Consider the following 18,722-nt stretch of genomic DNA (forward strand, 5'->3'; position numbering starts at 1 on the left):
TGGGGGAGCCACAGGCCCCCCGCATATATTAAATTGGAAGCCTCAGGGATGTGGTGGTCCCAGGAGCTGTGGGGGCCCAGGAGCCCCCTACACAAAATTAGAAATGCCCCAGGGACCTGGCCTACCCAGGGGCCTAATAAAAAACAAGCGCGGGAACCTGCGCTTGTTTTTAAAACTTTTTTGCTGCAAATTCACAAAGTTTCTACCAATTTGCAGCTAAAAAAAGAATAGGAAAAAATGCTTTTTTGCTCTGAGGGGGTCACTTTGGGACCTTCCCACCAGTTCTAAGGGGTAAGGGGACCTGGCCCTTTTTCTTTTTTTCTTGCTGAAGCCGAGTCCCAAGATGGCTGCCAACACTTTCTCGTTTGAAGTGTTGGCTAACAATCAGAGCTGTGCATTTCCCTGCATGAGCTAGTCTTTGTTAGCGAAAACTTCGCAGCCAGAGATATACAAATTTCAATTTCCCTAAATTTCTCTAAAACTACTAAATGAATTCACACCAATTAACAAAAAGCACAATCTGAGTACCGACAGCTAGCTTTCTGCCAGATTTGGTGTAATTCCGTCCAGCAGTTCCAGCTGTAGACAGGTTGACAGGTCCTTTAAGAATTAACATGGAAAACACAAAAATTTTTAGCCCCATTTTTCTCGGCCCCCACTTGAGGCAACTTTCAATGCGCACCAAGAATCACTGGGACACTTTTTTTGGAAGATTTCATGAAGATATGTCAAACAATGCCAAAAATATAGGCAAGTCAAAAAAACGTATTCTATGGAAACATGGTCCTATATATATATATCAAATGTCAAAAGATTACCCATTAAATTGAACTTCCACAAGAGCAGATGCCTTTCACCCAACTCCCTCCAACAGATGCATGCTCAGACTTTAACTGATTATCTGAACCCTGCATCCGCTAGGGGACAAGGTTAATGGGAATGGAAAAAGAGAGACGGCATCCAGATCCAGTTCCAGCCTGTGTTTCCCACTTGAAGATAGGATATTCAGTGTGTGTCTCTGGAAACCTGCACCTTTCTTCTTATTGGGATTTCTTTAAAGGAAGGACCTGCAGTCGGGTGATATGAGCATAGATAAGTACATTCCTACTGCACATTCAACTGTTCAACCATTCGCATTCACCCAATTCTATTGTTCTCCTAACCTGGATCTTTTGATGGACTAGCCTCTCTCTAAGAGAACAATGATAACTTCATATCTTCTTTTCTCCAGGAGTCAGAGGTTTCCAAGGTTCTCTGGAGAACAGTTCAAAAGTTCACAAATTTGCAAACTACTAATGTCTTCTCAAGGTTCAGTTTTCTCAATCACAGTCTCTAGGAATTAGTATGAGCACTGAGGTTTGTCTCTAAGACTGAGAAGAGTGCAAAGCAAAGAGTTCTTGAATATATATGTACATATGTAGATTGGCAAGTCTGGAAATCATACACAAGGATTCCTTACTGCAGTTGCTTGAAGTTCTGTTAAGCCAAAACAAACCCTCCTCAGAAAGCCAATAGCCAGTTGTTAGAAGAAGGAAAAAATTCTGCTTCTTCGAAATGGAAAAAGCAGCTGGTGTGCACACCGTAACAAGAAAAATAATTAATTACTCAAAATTGAAACAATTCTCTATGAAACGAAGCACCTCAGGAACACTGCTCATTCATATCAGGATGACAGTTGAAGTGCATGGCTCCCAGAGAGAAACAGCTGGAAGAAAGCTTCAGCACAAGACTAAGGTAGAAACACTAGAGCTCTGACCCCACTAGGATTTGCGGCCACCATCTTGAGTGGCAGTTAAACCTGAAGAAGCTAGTTCTAATAACAGCCTCTGCAAGAGCCACCGGGAGTGAGGACGCAGCTGCAACCAACGTGGGTACAAGGAAAAGGGGAATTGTTTTTGCTGAGGGAAGAACTTAACAACACTGGCAATAGTTTTCCTGACATATATATATATATATATATATATATATATATATATATATATATATATAGAGAGAGAGAGAGAGAGAGAGAGAGAGAGAGAGACAGAGAGAGGGGGAGAGAGAGAGAGAGAGGGAGAGAGAGATTTCTGTAAGAGAAATAGATAGATAGATAGATAGATAGATAGATAGATAGATAGATAGATAGATAGATAGATAGATAGATAGATAGATAGATAGATAGATAGATAGATCTTTCAGGCCTATGTAGCTTTCAGGTGGTAGTACAAATTGCAAGATAACACTTGAGATTATGTTCCTGGTGGAGAAAGAGATCAGACTTTTGTCTAGTTGCAGTTTTGAAGCTATAAAGTAACACAGAAGATTTATATGCCTGCTGCAAAGAACAGATCTGTATCTTATTTGAATAGCTTAGTGGATTAGTAAAGCCAGCTGTTACCTGTGCTTTAAAATAAATGAAATGTATGTTCAAGAGGGGCTATTGAGAAATGAAGTGCACCTTTGCTGGATGGTTGATGGATGGTTGTGAAGGAATCCAAGGAGCAAGTCATGGCAGTGCCAAAGATGATTGTTGCACTGGGCACCACCAGCGTTAAAGGCTGTGATGATGGGTATGTGGGAAGGTGAAGTAATAGTGTGTCTTTTACTTTTCTTTCAGTATCTTTAAAGAACCTCCTGCTTGATGGAAGAATAGAAGTTAAGGTGATTGATATTTACTGTTCCAGACAAATCACACCCACAAGCAATTTTGTAAGCATCATATCTGCCTTCAATGTAGGCTAGTGTTTTAGAGGGACAGCTTAGCCAGTAGCAGAGTGACTGCTGCTCAAGCCCTAACTTGGGTTATGGAGAACAGCTCTAAGGTAGGATCAGAGACTCAGAAAGCAGATACTGAGACAGCATCTGAGGGAACAGACAATGGAGCAGAATCTGGGAGTGTTATTTCAGTCCGCGGAGTCCCATCCGACAATTCCTCTTCAAGTGATTCTGAGGGAGACAATGAGGACAGCCATGCTGTCCCTTTGCAAGCACAGTGTGTGCAGGGGAACAACATGCTACCTTTCAATGACAATTCTGCTGCATTGCCCCAGGACCATCCAGACCATAACAGTTTTTTCAAAATTTGGCTTGTCATGGAACATTTGTTTGCCATGTTTTCAGAGATTTAGGGCCATATTTATACTTTTTGACGCAAAACTGCGCTAATGCAGTTTTGCGCCAAAAAAATTAGCGCCGGCTAACGCCATTCTGAAGCACCATGCGGGCGCCGTATTTATTCAATGACGTTAGCCGGCGTTAGCCGCCGGCGCTGTCTGGTGTGCGTTAAAAAAAACGACGTACACCAGGCAGCGCCGGCGTAGGGGGGAAATGGCGTATGGGCGTCCACAAATGGTGCAAGTCAGGCTGAGGCAAAAAAATCGCCACAACCCGATTTGAGCCATTTTTTTACGACGCCCATCCCCCATTGAAATGACTCCTGTCTTAGCACAGACAGGAGTCATGCCCCCTTGCCCAATGGCCATGCCCAGGGGACTTCTGTCCCCTGGGCATGGTCATTGGGCATAGTGGCATGTAGGGGGGCACAAATCAGGCCCCCATATGCCACAAAAAAAAATTAAAAAAAATACTTACCTGGACTTACCTTAATGTCCCTGGGGTGGGTCCCTCCATCCTTGGGTGTCCTCCTGGGGTGGGCAAGGGTGGCAGGGGGTGTCCCTGGGGGCAGGGGAGGGCACCTCTGGGCTCATTCTGAGCCCACAGGTCCCTTAACGCCTGCCCTGACCCAGGCGCTAAAATCCTGCGCTAATGCGGGTTTTTTAGACCCGCCCACTCCCGGGCGTCATTTTTGCCCGGGAGTATAAATACGACGCATATGCATCGGAGTCATTTTTTAAGACGGGAACGCCTACCTTGCATATCATTAACGTAAGGAAGGTGTTCACGCAAAAAAATGACGCTAACTCCATGAACTTTGGCGCTAGACGCGTCTAACGCCAAAGTATAAATATGGAGTTAGTTTTGCGTCTAATTTGCGTCGAAAAAAACGACGCAAATTCGGCACAAACGGAGTATAAATATGCCCCTCATACTCCTGGAAAGAATATAGCAGTTGATGAGTCCTTAATCCTGTACATAGCACGGCTGCTGTTCAGGCAGTACATTGTGAGAAAAAGAGCTTGCTATGGCATCAAGCGGTAGATCCTGTGTGAGACCTCTAGTGGCTATGAGTACAGCTTGAGAATGTATAAATAGAAGGACTCCACGTGAAAACCTGTAGGTTGCCCTCCAACATTAGGGGCCATAGGAAAGATTGTATAGGAGCTTGAGCTTGTCCAGCCACTCCTTCAAAAAGGTTATAGGTGGTCATTACAACCTCGGCGGTCTTTTTACAAGACCTCCGAGGTACCGCCGTGCGGAAGACCGCCAGTAGTGGAGGTTTGCCACTCGGCGTATTATGACTGTTGGCTGCTCTCCGTCCTTTTTCCAACGGAGAGCCGCCAACAGCCATACTGGCTGGCGGCGGGGAAGTGGAGGTTGCTCCACCTTCACCGCCATGCCAACAGAACACCGCCCACCGAATCACGTCTTGTGATTCGGCGTGGCGGTGTTCTGTTGGCGGTGTGGTGTCGGCGGAGCAGCCCCCATGGCTCCCGTCCCCTCCCAGAGGATCGACGGAACAGGTAAGTCGATCGTCCGTTAGGGGAGGGGGGTGGGGGGGTGTTGTGTGTTGTGTGGGTGCATGGGGGTGTGCGTCTGTGTATGTAGAGGGGGGGTGTGAATGCGTGTATGCTTGCGGGGGTGTTGCGTGTTTTGGGAATGAGTGAGTGTATGCCTGTGGGTATGTCTGTATGGATGTGTGCGTGTATGTTTGTATGTGCGTGTCTGACTGTGTGTGTGGATGTAGGCATGTATGTCGGTGTGTGTGCGTGTGTGTGTTGGTGGTGCCTGCGTGCGTGTTGTGTGTGTGTGAGTTCTGTGATGTTGGGGGTCGGGGTGGGGAGGGGGGCCCTGCCACCTTTGGGGGGTGGCAGGGGTGGTGGGTGGTGTAGGGGAGGGAGTCGGGGTGGGGGGTGGGGGAGACCCCTATCAGTGCCAGGGAAGGAATTCCCTGGCACTGATAGTGCTTACCGCCATGGATTTCATGGTGGTTCCAACTGCAGGAAATCCACGGCGGTAAGCCAGGTCAAAATACCGCCGGCGGTATTGTGACGGCCGCTGGGCTGGAGACCAAGGTCTCCAGCCCTGCAGTCGTCTCCGCCCTGGCGGGTGGAACGGAGAACCGGCAGATGACCATGGCGGTAACCGCCATGTTCATAATAATAAATAAAAAAAAAACACCAGCCTGTTGGCGGTCTTACCGCCGCTTCTCCGCATTCCGCCAGGGTCATAATGACCCCTATAATCTTTATGTGGACAATTTCCATACAGGAGTAGAGCTGTTCAGTGAGCTCTACAAAGCTGGCACTATGATCTGTTGTCACCACCAAGGATTCCCTCAGGAGCTTGTTTGCAAGAAGCTCCAGAAATCCCAGAGTACTGCGTTGCGTTCCAACAAACTGCTCGTAGTCAAGTTCTCAGATAAACATGATGTGTATGCGTAAGAAACTGTTTACCTACCTGATCCAGATGGCAAAATGCAATGCGCATGGTTTATTGTCAGACAACCACAGAAAGCCTTATGTCTTTCTTTGACTTTCAGTTGTCTGTGAAAAAAAGCCTCACTGCTGCTACAGAAGCAGCAGCCTCCACTTCATATGTTCTGGAGGAGGTGGCACGATTGCAGGAGTGACAGTGTACTGATCACAGTCCTAAAGCACCAAAAATCATAAACCTTGCAATGGCTGTGCATGGATACCTAACGCCCATGGCTTACTACTTTGTTAGGGAAGCAGCCACAGAATTTTAGTTCATCCACTTCAGGAATCATGGACCTCCTTATGGCCTGCTCAACATCTTTATTTCCCGTCATAATGTGGTAGGTGTTCTGTTCGACAATTAACATGCAGTAAGGTCCACACACTGCACATACTTGTGAACAGAACATATGCCACATTGCCACAGAGTACCCTGTGTAGCAAAATGGTAAAGGTGTGACTGAATTTTAAAGTGCTTGTTAGAGAACTTATGTATGCTACACAAGGCCCACTCTGATTGCCAACGAGAACCAGAGTAAGTGTATTAAATCAAGCAAATGTCCTTTGGGACATATGCACCAACATTTCTACTTGTTTTGAAAGTGTGCAAACTCAATTTATAGTTTTACTTTCAAGGCAAAAGTAGAAGTGTTGGTGAATGAGTCCCACAGCATATTTGTTTGGCTTTTTACTTTAGAGACCTTACGAAGTATTCACCAGCATGTCTGCCTTACTTTTAATGGAAGATATGCTCACTCAGTTCGAGGAATAGGCCTCACAAGGGATACTCAGACATCCCCAGCTTTCATCTACAAACTGAAAGGAGTTGGATTTAGCACAGTAAATGTGCTGATGGCACATGAAAGACATATTTTCTTGAGTTTCCAGTAGCTTGGGACGGAAGACATTAGTAAGGGTTCACTTGACATATACACAGGATTAATCAGGACTGTGATGAGGATGGAGACATGAACTGGTAAGAAAAGCTTACAATAAGTGTGGTTTCCCAGGGATATTGGACAGGTAGAAGGCAGATAGTAAAGATAATACAGATACACATGCCATGACATCATCTACGCCCATGGATGCAAAACTGCTAGTGCCACACTTGCACTGAATTACTATGACACATATGGGTCTGTGTTTGACCTGCTTCCTATGTTCATTCTTCGTCAGAACTTAGTAAATGTTCACTTTGCTGTATGATAAGTGTATTACATTCACAGCATTGCACATTACGGTGGATGGGACATATGCTACATTCTCATGGACTACCCTGTGGTCCAAAATAGACCCTTCATCGTGGCTTATGATGTTCTCTTTAAAGAACTTCGTGAAAATTCCCCAGCATGTCTACCTTATTTTCAAAGGTAGATATTCTCACTAGGTTCGAGTAAAAGGCCTTACAAGGCACCTTCGGACACCCCCAGCTTGCATTCACACACTGGAAGGAGTTGGATTTAGCATAGTGTGTGCGCTATAGGTGCGGGAAAGACATGTCTTCCTGAGCCTCATGTGGCTGTTATGGAAGCCATTAGTAAAGATTCACTACGCATGCGTTCGGTAATGTTCAAGAAGAAGGAGATGGTTACTTGTCAGGTGGTAAAATGTAGTCCAACTTATTCCGTCCTGTGGCATATGAATGTGATGGGCCCTTGTCTGGTAGCGGTAAGTTGATGTGAGTGCAATGATTGGTTGGATTGGGCCAGTGGCCGGTGATATGAAAGTACTGAGTGTTGTGCGTGAATGGCATGTGAATGGATCATAAAGCGGTTGGTGCCATGAAGACACTTTAAGGTTCACCTTCAGAAGGCTTGGTTTCAATATTCAAATACTTAAATAAGTATTTAGGCTTTGAAACCAGAATTTCTGGAGGAGCTAAAACCGATTTGGGTGAGTGGTGGATTAACATTAACATACTAGTACCAGGAGAGTTCAATTGTGCATGACTTGCATTGCTCTCAGCAGTTTTTTCACATCCCTGGCAAAGCACTAACTGTGCTTAAAAAACATATTTTCCTTACATTTCCATGAGAAAAATTCCTGGAATCTGCAGGCAGTCACAAAATTCCTACCACCCAGTGTTTCCGTAAGTCTTCCGAGGAAAACTGTGCCTCACTTGTGTGGGTGGGCAAGTGACTGTGACAAGGAAGGGCCCAAAACTTATTGTGGAGACATCAAAATTATCTACCACAAAACAACCTGGTTTTGTAAGGCAGGTACCTGCTTTTTTGGTCCTGGGCTTGGTGACTATATAGACAAAAACATACCAAAGCCAGATATTTCTGAAAACTAGACACCCCTCGGAGACCACGGAGGTGCGGCTTGTGTGGATTCCTAAAAGTTTTCTTACCAGAATACCCTACAAAGGTGAAATGTTGAATAAAAACATTATTTCCCTTGCATTTCTGTCATGTAAACTACAGGAATGTGCAGGGATCCACAAAATTTCTACCAGACCTGGTTTCCCTACTTGTCTTGATAAAAACACTACCCCACTTGTGGTCCTGTGCCTAGCGCCCACATCAGGATTGGATCACCCCAGGGACAACAGAAGCAGTCATATAAGGATAACCATTGACCCTTGTATGATCCATTCCTGTCACGGGTACTAGGCCCAGGAACACCAGTAGGGTAGCATTTTTATTGGGATGAGTTGAAGAAAAACTGAGGGATAAGATGCTTGTGGACCCTGCATATTCCTGTAGTTTACGTCTCAGAAATGCAAGGAAAAATAGTGTTTTTAATCAACATTTCACCTTTGCAGGATATTCTTGCTGAAAAGATTTTGGGAATCCACACAAGCAATAACTCCCTGGACTTCCCTTGATGTCTACTTTTCATAAATGTCTGGGTTTAATAGGTTTCTCTAAATGGTTCCTCATCCCAGCACTAATTAATATACTCACCTTAGTTATCATTAGCTCCACAATACATTTTTGACCCTTCCCTGTCGCAGGTACTTGGCCTACCCACAGAAGTGAGGTACCACTTTTATTGGGAGACCTGGGGAAATGCCAGGTAGAAGAAAATTTGTCGGTCCCTGGAGATTCCAGACACTTCCATCACAGAAATGTGAGGAAAATGTGTTTTTTAGTCAAAGTTTGAGGTTTGCAAGGGATTTTGGGAAAAAAAATGTGGTGAAAGCCAAGCAAGTCAGCCCACCCTGCATACCCCTAAGTGTCTCGTTTTAAAAAATTTACAGGTTGGCTAGGTTTCTCTAGGTGCCGGCACCAAAAATGTATAGGTTGGCTAGGTTTCCCTGGGTGACGGCAGAGCTAGGGTCCAAAACCTCGAGCTATTCACATTGGGAAAAAATGGCCAGTTTTCGGTTTAAAAATGCACTGCGCCCATCTTGTGGTTTTGACCATTTCCTGTTGCAGGCACTAGGCCTATCCACACAAGTGAGGTACCCCCTTCATTGTGAAATTTGTGGGAGCACAGCATAGTAGAATATTTGTTATTATCTATTGGGTTCCACTGCATTTGTGCCTTTCAAATGTTAGCCAGTGTGTAAGAAATATGACATTTTAAAAAATACCCTCCAAATCATATGATATTACGGGTACCCACAAATTCAGAGAAGTCGAAATAACCACTGCTCCACTCTCCCTATTTTGCTGTAAAATTTGGTCTATGCTCAGTACTCAATGAAAAAACTTTTTATGGCGCAGCTCAGTTGTTGGCTCCTGGTACAGTGGGTTCATGGAGAACCTAAAAACCCTATATACATCCGCAACCAGAAGGGTCTAGCATACGTAATAGTATACTGCTTCTGTCAATCGGCCATCACAACAAAAAGTTACAGATAAAAAGGTTGTCACAAATGCCTATTTTTACTACTCATTTTCAATATTTCTTTATTGCAGCAGTTTGTTTCCTTGGCAAAACCTTTTTGGATCTGACCCCTTGTGGAATTTGGAATTCTGCTTACATTTTAGAAGCATATAGCTTTTCTGAACCACCCATGGGTTTCCACCACAAAGTAGGTTGAGAACACAAAAGATAGGGAAAATAGGCTGCTGCTTAGAAAAATGCCTAAACAAAATTAGGTTTTTGCATTTAACTCTGCATGTTTCTGAAAGCTAGGAAAATGGTGACTATAGTACAGCAACCCGTTTGTAGATGCCATTCTTAGGGGAAGAAAAAGACACTTTTATCTGGAGAACTTATTCCCTATTTTTCTGAAGAAAAAAAATCTAACTTTTGCTATATTTTGCCTATTTTCTCATTCCCCTCCAGGGGAATCCACAAACCCTGGGTACCTTTACAATCACCCCGATTTTGGAATAAAAGGACACAAATTTGGCATGGATGACTTATATGGAAAAAGAAGTTATGGAGCCTTGACCATAAACTATCCCAAATAGCCAAAAAAGGGGTCAGCACTGGGGGGGAGAGACTCAGCAGCTAAGGGGTTTAAAACTTGTTATTGCCTTATTGGTAACCTAATTGCAATGCAGCAAAGTAATAGTATTTTGATTTCTTAATTGGTTTTATCGTCCCAGCTGCAGGTGTAGATACCAACAGGTATTGCAAGGACCAATTGTTTATATTTGCGCATCTTGAGATAGTGACAGCAAAGATCCAAAAAGAATTATCATGATGGTGCACTACTGAGCCTTTCTAAGGATCTCCTGATGTAAAGATTTATTTCCTCACTCTTGGTGTAGTCACAAAGAAGAAACCCCAAGATTACTGTTTGAGACACAACCATTTATCTTCAAAGGATGCATGTTTCAATGATGCTACTGATCTTCAGTTTTTCCCTGGTCTAAATGTTTCATTAGTTCTAGCATTGCTCAGGCTTAGAGAGTTAGGTCCGGAGCTATATTAGCAAAGGCTTATATAGAATACACCCGTGGGCTTTATCGGTCCATCCAGATGCTTATAGTCTTTTAGGCTTTCAATTCGGTGGCTTATTATGACAGATGTTCGCTAATTATATTTGTTTTATCTTGTGTTTATTTCAAGCCATTTAGCACCTACATTAAATGTGCTGTTTGACAAATGTTGGGTTCCAACAATGTCGTTCAATACATGGATAATTTTCTGTTCATTGGGGTACCATCCTGAAGCAAATGTGGCAAGGCTTTATGAGGCTTCATTTGCCTTGCAGGGGAGTTCAGCGTTCCATTCACGCAGAAGACAAAGGGTCCAAACCCTTGATTACTTTTTTTTAGGTCCTTTTTAGGTCCGAACTAGAGAAAGCTTTAGTTGTGTCACCGGGCTCGGGTCATCAAATAAAATCATAAATAAAAATAATTAGGAATACAAACAATACACCAATGAAACAAATTGGTGGTTAGGCTTGGTTCGACTGGAGAAGAAAACAGGCAGCTCAAGCGCATACGGCAGCAGAGATGCTGCTGTCGAGAGCACAGACACTAATATCCCAAACACTATGGAAGGCGAGAGAAGTTTTCGGTTTCTCTCCCGCCGTAAAATCACTTTTACAGTGCAGCTGTACCGTAAAGTTAAGAAGCCAATTACAACAGTGCATTGTCTGGCGCCTATCTTAAGCGTCGTGACGTGGGTCCCTCGTGAAAAGGGAGGCCGGGGTCGTAATTTTCCTTTTTCCCTTGTTCGGCTAAAATGTCATAGTGGAGTTATAAAAATCGCAAGATGGCCCTTTTCTATATTTTAAAAGCAAACATATATCTCTTTTTTTCCACCAAGCTCCTCTTTCTCAAAGCAATAGTGACATCTGCAGTGAGCTCAGTAATTGTTTTGTAAATGCGGCTATAGTGGGCGAAGAAGCAGACCTTAACGCTGCTCCCTGGCGCCCGGCCTGTGTGTGCATTCAGTCATGAGGTGTAGACAGATCCTGTCAAGTCGGAAATAGGCAGCGAGAGGGGCAAGGGACGTGGAAATGAGCAGGGGGAGAGGAAGGCAATCAGAAACCCATTGAAGACTTGCCTGTCCTTTATTTTCATCATTTTGCAAATTTCTCACGCAGCTGGGGCGGCTTTGCGTTTTTTTTACTGTTTTTTATCCTTGTTAGTGCAACTATGGTATTAAAAGTACATTTTGATTGTTTTGTAATGTTCTGCAAAATTAAAAAAATTGTGGACTTAGCATTTTTTGTCTGTATTGAATTGTAAATTAATTGGAGTTAAGCACAATATCATGCTGCATTATTCTGTTGTTATTGATTGTTTTCTTTTGTACAATTAATTTTCAGGTGGAATCTCACACAGTTGAAGGTGCCACAGTCCAGAACCAGCAATGTCAGAGCAACAAATCCTCACCAGTAGGCGACCAGGTGCCAAAGTACAGGGAGTAAGAGTTTTCAGAGCCAGATTTATACAAATATTTTGAATGTACTTTTCTGGTATTGCTGATTCAGTTACCCTCAGTGCTTTAACTGGACATATAGAAGTGCAGGTACTGTCTATTTAGAGTACCTGTTTACTCCTGAGAAGTGCCGGAACTCATCCATTGTAATGTATTGCAACAGTGCTGAGAAGTGCAGGTGCTGTCCACTGCAAATTAAAGAAGTGCAGGTACTCAGTACCGGACAGTACCTGCCCATTTAAAACATTGGTTACCCTGCATCCATTCTCAAAGGACCATAGAGGCACCCCCACCACCTGGCATGCAGCATAGGATGGCTGGAATTCTGCAGTAGCTCAACTCGTTTCTCAATCATGGGCACGCACCAGGCCCCTAGGAGACGCATCATAGCAGAGTTGCTGGACTCATGAATGTAGGGGAGCCACCTGCTGTCCTGTCTGTTGGACCCACTGTCCTGTTCCACAGGATATTCTGCTATCATCTTACCAGCAGCTTGGATTCCGACTTTTCCGTTGACAACTCTCTGTCAAGAAAATAGTGAAACACAATTTGCACATAGTTTACCATGCTTTAAAAAATGAATGATACGCTGTTGCGGAATCTACCTCAGCCTGTATTCTACCGGAACAACATTACCTTTTAAATGTGATCACTGGGTCATCTAAACAAACACATTTCCCTAACTACACTGCTGTCTTCCCTAATGAAGATTACAGAAGTATATGATTAAATCTGAGGCATATACTTATCTTTGTAAGCCCCACACTGTTACAGTGTTACATCTCACTGTACTCACTTTGAACTACTCTGTTCAGTTCTGGAAATGGAAAGTAATTTGTGATCTTAATAATTGAGGGGAGAGTAGGCGATTAGCCACAGGGGTTGTAGCCTAGCAGACAGATTCCTGATGGATGGAATTTGGAGGAGCAGAGTCATGGGTCAATACAAGTCATTTTTTTTTTTTTTAAATATCCCTATCTCCAATTATTTTAACAATCAAAGAAATGTGATAGCAAAGATGTTCTTATTTACTTTACTAGTCACAAACAGGTCGTTTTTGAAAACAGCTCATGGATTTAAGATACCAAGGGCCTCATTATGAGTGAGGATGATGGTGAATATGCCGGCTTCAAGGCATTGTTTGTAACCTGTAGGTCACAGGTTGTTATTCTAGCAAGATCGCTTTGTGAGTGTGTGTATATGTTGCAGCAATCACTTGTAACCTACAAGACACATGCTCCAATCCTGGTAAAACAATTCAGTGCATTATGCTTTCACTGTAAACACCTACCTGTGAGTATACGTTTGAAACATGGAAGATTTTAACTTAAGGTAGAAATCATCAATGTGAGTGGAACCACACACATAGATACATATACCTTCCCAGTGGGAGACTGTAATACATGTTCTTATATCTTTTGATTAATTGGCCTACTTGTAATATAACATGAAGAGAGTGTTTGCCGAGTAGGCTTTTGAATCTGCAGAGGAACGTGGCTATATGTAGCCGTGCACCTTTCTCTTCAGACACTTGTTCTCAGTTGGCTGTCAACTTGGAGAAAAGGAATTAATTATTGTAATTCAAGGGGGATATTTGGAGGAGAGCGGCTGCTTCAACCAGAATTCGGCAGGCTCTCACCCCATGCCAGTGCTGACGCCATTGCTGCTTCTTGTAAATTTCTTAAACTTTATTTTTAATTATTTTTTCCTTCAGTTTACAATGCCATTACTCCTAAATAAAAACAAAAACAAAATAATTGTCTCCCCAGTAGGCTTACGAGTCTTCAGAGGCACATGCTTTTTGTAGCTTTTCATCTTTGACTTCAGACACCTGCTCTCAGCTGGCCCACTTTTTAAAAATCAGTTTTCCTTAACATTTATAAAACATATGACTTCACCATTGAATTGGACTTTCACATTAATAAGAGTGAATTATTTCTGTAGCATGTCTCAAACCAGAGATAGCAGGGTTATGGTTGTTTCATGAATTCTATTTTTTTCCTCATAGCTCAGCAACAACCTTTTTACAGTAAAAACAGTTTTTATGGGTTAGTCATTGTAGGTACCTGACAACATTACATTCTTACATGTACCACTTCGAAATACTGTGCATCCTACCTTGAGGCCTTCTTAGGTGTAACTTAGTTAATATTTAAACGTAGGGTTCTGTTGAAAAGGATGATTTTGTCAGGTTTGCCTGCCAGTTTAAAAGCTCTGGGAGTCATGCTACACAGGTAGGCCTGAACTCATATTTGCTCTGAAAGCCTAGTGGGTGGCATAACATGCTGCATTTCACAGGAGACTTTTAACTTTTCCATGCCATTAGTGTATTTCGTGCATGGATATAACAGCGCCTTCCTGGGAAGTCAAATATGCCACTTAGGAGTTGGCCAATTTTACCATGTATTAGGAATCAAAGCACATACACTGGGGCCTGGACAGCAGTGTCGCAGTGTGCTGAGTTAAAGAACCCAGCAGCATCAGCCAAACAACATATGCCTAACCAAACAAAAGGAGACACTTACTCACAAACATTAATTCATTGATTAATTGCTCTTTTCTTTCTATTTTTCTTTTTGGTGTTTCCCTAATTTAGTTCACAGCTGTTCAGCTCATTTATTCCACTCCACTTTCCTGATATCCAGTTTGTACAAATCATTTTTCCATTTGTGAATATCTGCTAACAAGCATACTTTATTCTGTTGTCATGCTCCTCTGGAACAAGGTTAGTCATGTATGTAAAGTATTAAAGAAGCACAAATAACTTACTGATATCAATACTGCAATGGCAAGCATGATTGTAAAATATTGTTGCATAGGATGGGTGGACTGTTTACCAAACTCACTGCATGATTTAATTGCACCCACTCCCACTAGTGCCAAAGGACTCCTTAGTAAGATTGGCTGTGATTTAACACTGATTTACCACCTTCCCTATACAGAGAATATGCCAGCAAGTTGTTTTCTGGGCTACACATTAAGTCCAGTGGTACAAACCTCTTTTCAGCAAGACGTTAGGCTAGAGTACTGAGACCCATATTTATACTTTTTTAGCACCACATTTCGTCATTTTGTGACGCAAAAGTGGCGCAAACTTACAAAATACAGCTGTATTTTGTAAGTTTGCGCCGCTTTTGCGTCAGAAAGCGGTGCAAATGCAGCGCTAAAAAAGTATAAATATGGGCCTGAATAGTAAGGTGAGGAAAAACAAAAATCTGGGCAATAGACAGTGCTTCATGTATATGTTCTAAAAGTTAGCACAACTAGAGTTAACTACTGGTGACTATTTACAAATAGGTATGCATTTTGTAAGTACGAGGGCGTACTGGGTGGTAAACCTTAGTGGCTCACTGGCAAATACTGATGAAGTAAGCTTCAATTGATGACCACACTGCTCAAGCCTCATCATAAGTGCCAAAGTAGTGAAGCCTGGACTGCAGCATCTATATTGCTATCTGTCAACACCAATACCTCATATCCAGCCATCTGTTAGAATTGAAACTTTGGTGGGATGGTGATTGTATAGCTCATTGAAAATTGCCTTTGTTCATATCTTTCAGCTCATTGAAAATTCCCTCTGTTCATATCTTTCCAACATGAGCCTTACTCTGTTTAGGAGTCAAGACAGGTTTAAGTTAACATGTCATAGATAGTATGCCTATTATAGCTGTTTTATTTGTGCAGAAAACTCCTTGAAAACCCCTTGCTAGACCAAAATCAATAGTAGGTTGTTCTTCCATTTAAAGCAGGGTCAACGATTTGTAGCACTTTCTTTCTACTTGCCAGCTTCATTCTTCCACTAAAGTTAGATGTCTGCTCCTCAGGATATGATGAGCGCTAGATCCCTAGGGTGCCTACTGCCAAACACATGTGCTTGTAGTCATGTTTATCCTGTTATAAATTCAGGACTACAGTTTACAAATATCCTGATCTGATAAGCGACCCACCCATGCATGGTATCGGTAATCTTGATAGTGAAGGGTGCTCTACAAATAGGAATAATAAACAGTTGTTTTCTACAGTTTGTAGCCTTAGCCTGAGTTTATTTGTGGCTGATGGTGGGATGCGTGTTAGTAAACACCCATCCATCTACTCCTCTATCCATCCACCCCCACACGCACTCATATATAATAGACAGGAGGACTACATCCTAATATTTAATCATCTTCAAAATCATCTCGATGAACAGCACTCCCATGCTCTCCAAACAGGTATGAATCTGATAAATACTAAAACTATTCAAGATGGCAGGCTGCAGAAGAAAGTAATTAAACAATGTTCCTAGTGATGTGAAATATTTTTGAATACATTAATGTTCATCTAAGAGGAAATTCACACAAAGAAATGCAAAACTTTCTGTTCAACAAATGAATCATTTGTTCACAAAAAAGCAGACTTTGAAGCATATTCAAAAAGTTATTCACATAGGGCAAATTGTATATACTATATACACACCGTAATTTGTACAGGTGTTTGTCACTTATTTAGGGGAGTCGGGATTCATTTTTCATTAGCGCAGTTTGACCCACTATAAGAGAGACAAAGGCACAAAACGGAGACAGAAGACAAAGAAAAAAGTGACAAAGGGAGAAAGCAGGGATGAAAAAGAATCAAGACTGAGACATCGAGATAGGAAGTGTGGAGTGATGAAAGAAAGAGTCATGAGATGCAATCAAAACTAGGTAACCTTGGTGTTTGACATGTCAGATTCCTTAGAAAATCGTTGGTCTCCTGAACTTATATATGTGTTTATTCATTTTCAAATTAAGCACGTGCTCCATTCACACCAAAATAGAGAGGGAATATATCCCTGCTGAGTACAGCTTTACATAAAAAGATGCCAGACAAGCTGAGGAACTGTATAATTCTATGAAAATTAAAAAAATAGAACAAATATACACACTGGGCCTGATTCCGACCGGTAAACTTACACATGTGTGTAAATTTACTCATTTTAGGTATTCACAAACTATGAGTTAATAGTAAGTGTACAACTGCAGAGACTCCAGAGTTAGGATGGAGAAATCCACACATTTAAAAAATAAGCCTGTACTATCTTTTTATGTGCAGAGTTCTCAGCACGGATCGTGGAGTCCCTGCAATCACAAGGTTACTATTAAATTGTTTGTGGATACCCAGACAGATTAAATTTAAACAAAAGTGTAAGTGTACTTTTGTGAATCATGCCCACAATTTTCAAACTGAAACTTTGTACTTTTCTCACCAATTGAAGGAAGAAAGGAACAGAACCAAACCACTGTCTTAAAATCCAACCTGATGAAGTCCTATTGAGTTCTCAATATTGATATGAATAAAACCTTCCAGATTTTTCAAATCCCAGAGTAATCAGAAATCTACTTTTCGCTTACCCGTGTTTCAATATAATGTAAAATCTCAATCTAATGGAACCATTTATCCCCTAGCTAATCATTGGATCATATCTAATAATTTTGCCAGAGGAAACTGACGAGCTGCGCAGGTGATGTTTTACCATCCCCTCTTTCTTTCTTGGTGTTCCATTGGCTTAAAATGATTGACACATACCTGCAGGGCTTTAAGTGGGATGAAAAAAGGTAGAAGGTTTCCAAAAGGGGCATTGTATAAATATGAATCCATTTCAAGAGGCGTGGCCTATGTAATTAAAAGCGTGACTTTACAAATGTATACTAAAATCCTGTGGTTGTCACAGCCTAATATTTGACTGACTCTCTGTGATCTTCCCCATGTTGTTCTGAAATCCTCTATCTGCATATTTCACAACTCATCTCTTTCACTATCCCAGTTCCCTCTTCATACTGCCTTCTGTGCATACTTCCTTGCATTAGCTTTATGTCACCACTCTCCCACTGACAAATTCACCTGATAGCCTTTTATAAGAATAAACCCATTATATTATTAACCTGTATGAAAGGGTTTTGTAGGGCTTAACTGAACACTGCATTTTAAAGAGACTTTACATTTGAAGCTTGTACGACAACATGTACTTGGCTGAACTGCTAGCAAGAACACATTCTTATTTCTTTCCTTCCTTTTTCATTCCTCTTTGTTAGTTTTGAACTCTGTCATGGTCATAAGTATAACAATTCATGACACAGATGTTCTTTGGGAACAAGTAAATGAATAGAGTGTTAAAGCTGTATTTCCTGACCATTTAACCTATGAAAAGATATACTGCAATGTTAAATTAATCTTAAAAACTTTTTCTTTATGAATAGGCTCTGTTAGAACAGCGTATGAGAATAGAAGTGCGATTATCTAAAATTTCATACTTACCCTGTCTGATTTTGCCTTATAGACAACAGTTGGTGAGAAGAAACCAGCATATTTCACATTACTTTACATAATAGTTAAATGTATTGTATGGTTAGAATGCTCTTTGTTAAAACTTGCCATCTCGATGGAAGCTAAACAGTTCACATGAAGACATGCTTCGATTTGACAGAGCTGAAAATTATCTACCCAAGTTTTTAATTTGTTGAAGTATACCATGTTATAAAAGTGTGTTTTCATACTAGATCGAGAGAATTCAAGATTCACCTCCCTTTCTTAGATCCTTTTCCTTTAGAGATGAACAGTCACAGACTTGTGGAGAGGCTCTGGGAGCACTCTTACTCTGACACATTTTGCCTTATTCTCTTTGCTGATATGTCTTGGATTCATTCTAAGACTGGCTTTATTCTGCCCAACGTATTGCAGAGAAATTCTACTGAAATTATCAATCTCTTTTCGATGAGATGTTTATTAGAAAACTACATGCTTTCACATCTGAGACAAGAACTCTTTATGGGTTCTACTGAACCTTAATTTCCCAGAAACTAGATTATACAGAGGACTAGATTTTTATGGGACGAA

The sequence above is a fragment of the Pleurodeles waltl genome, chromosome 1_2 (genome assembly GCF_031143425.1).
Source record: "Pleurodeles waltl isolate 20211129_DDA chromosome 1_2, aPleWal1.hap1.20221129, whole genome shotgun sequence".
In the NCBI taxonomy this organism is placed as follows: domain Eukaryota; kingdom Metazoa; phylum Chordata; class Amphibia; order Caudata; family Salamandridae; genus Pleurodeles; species Pleurodeles waltl.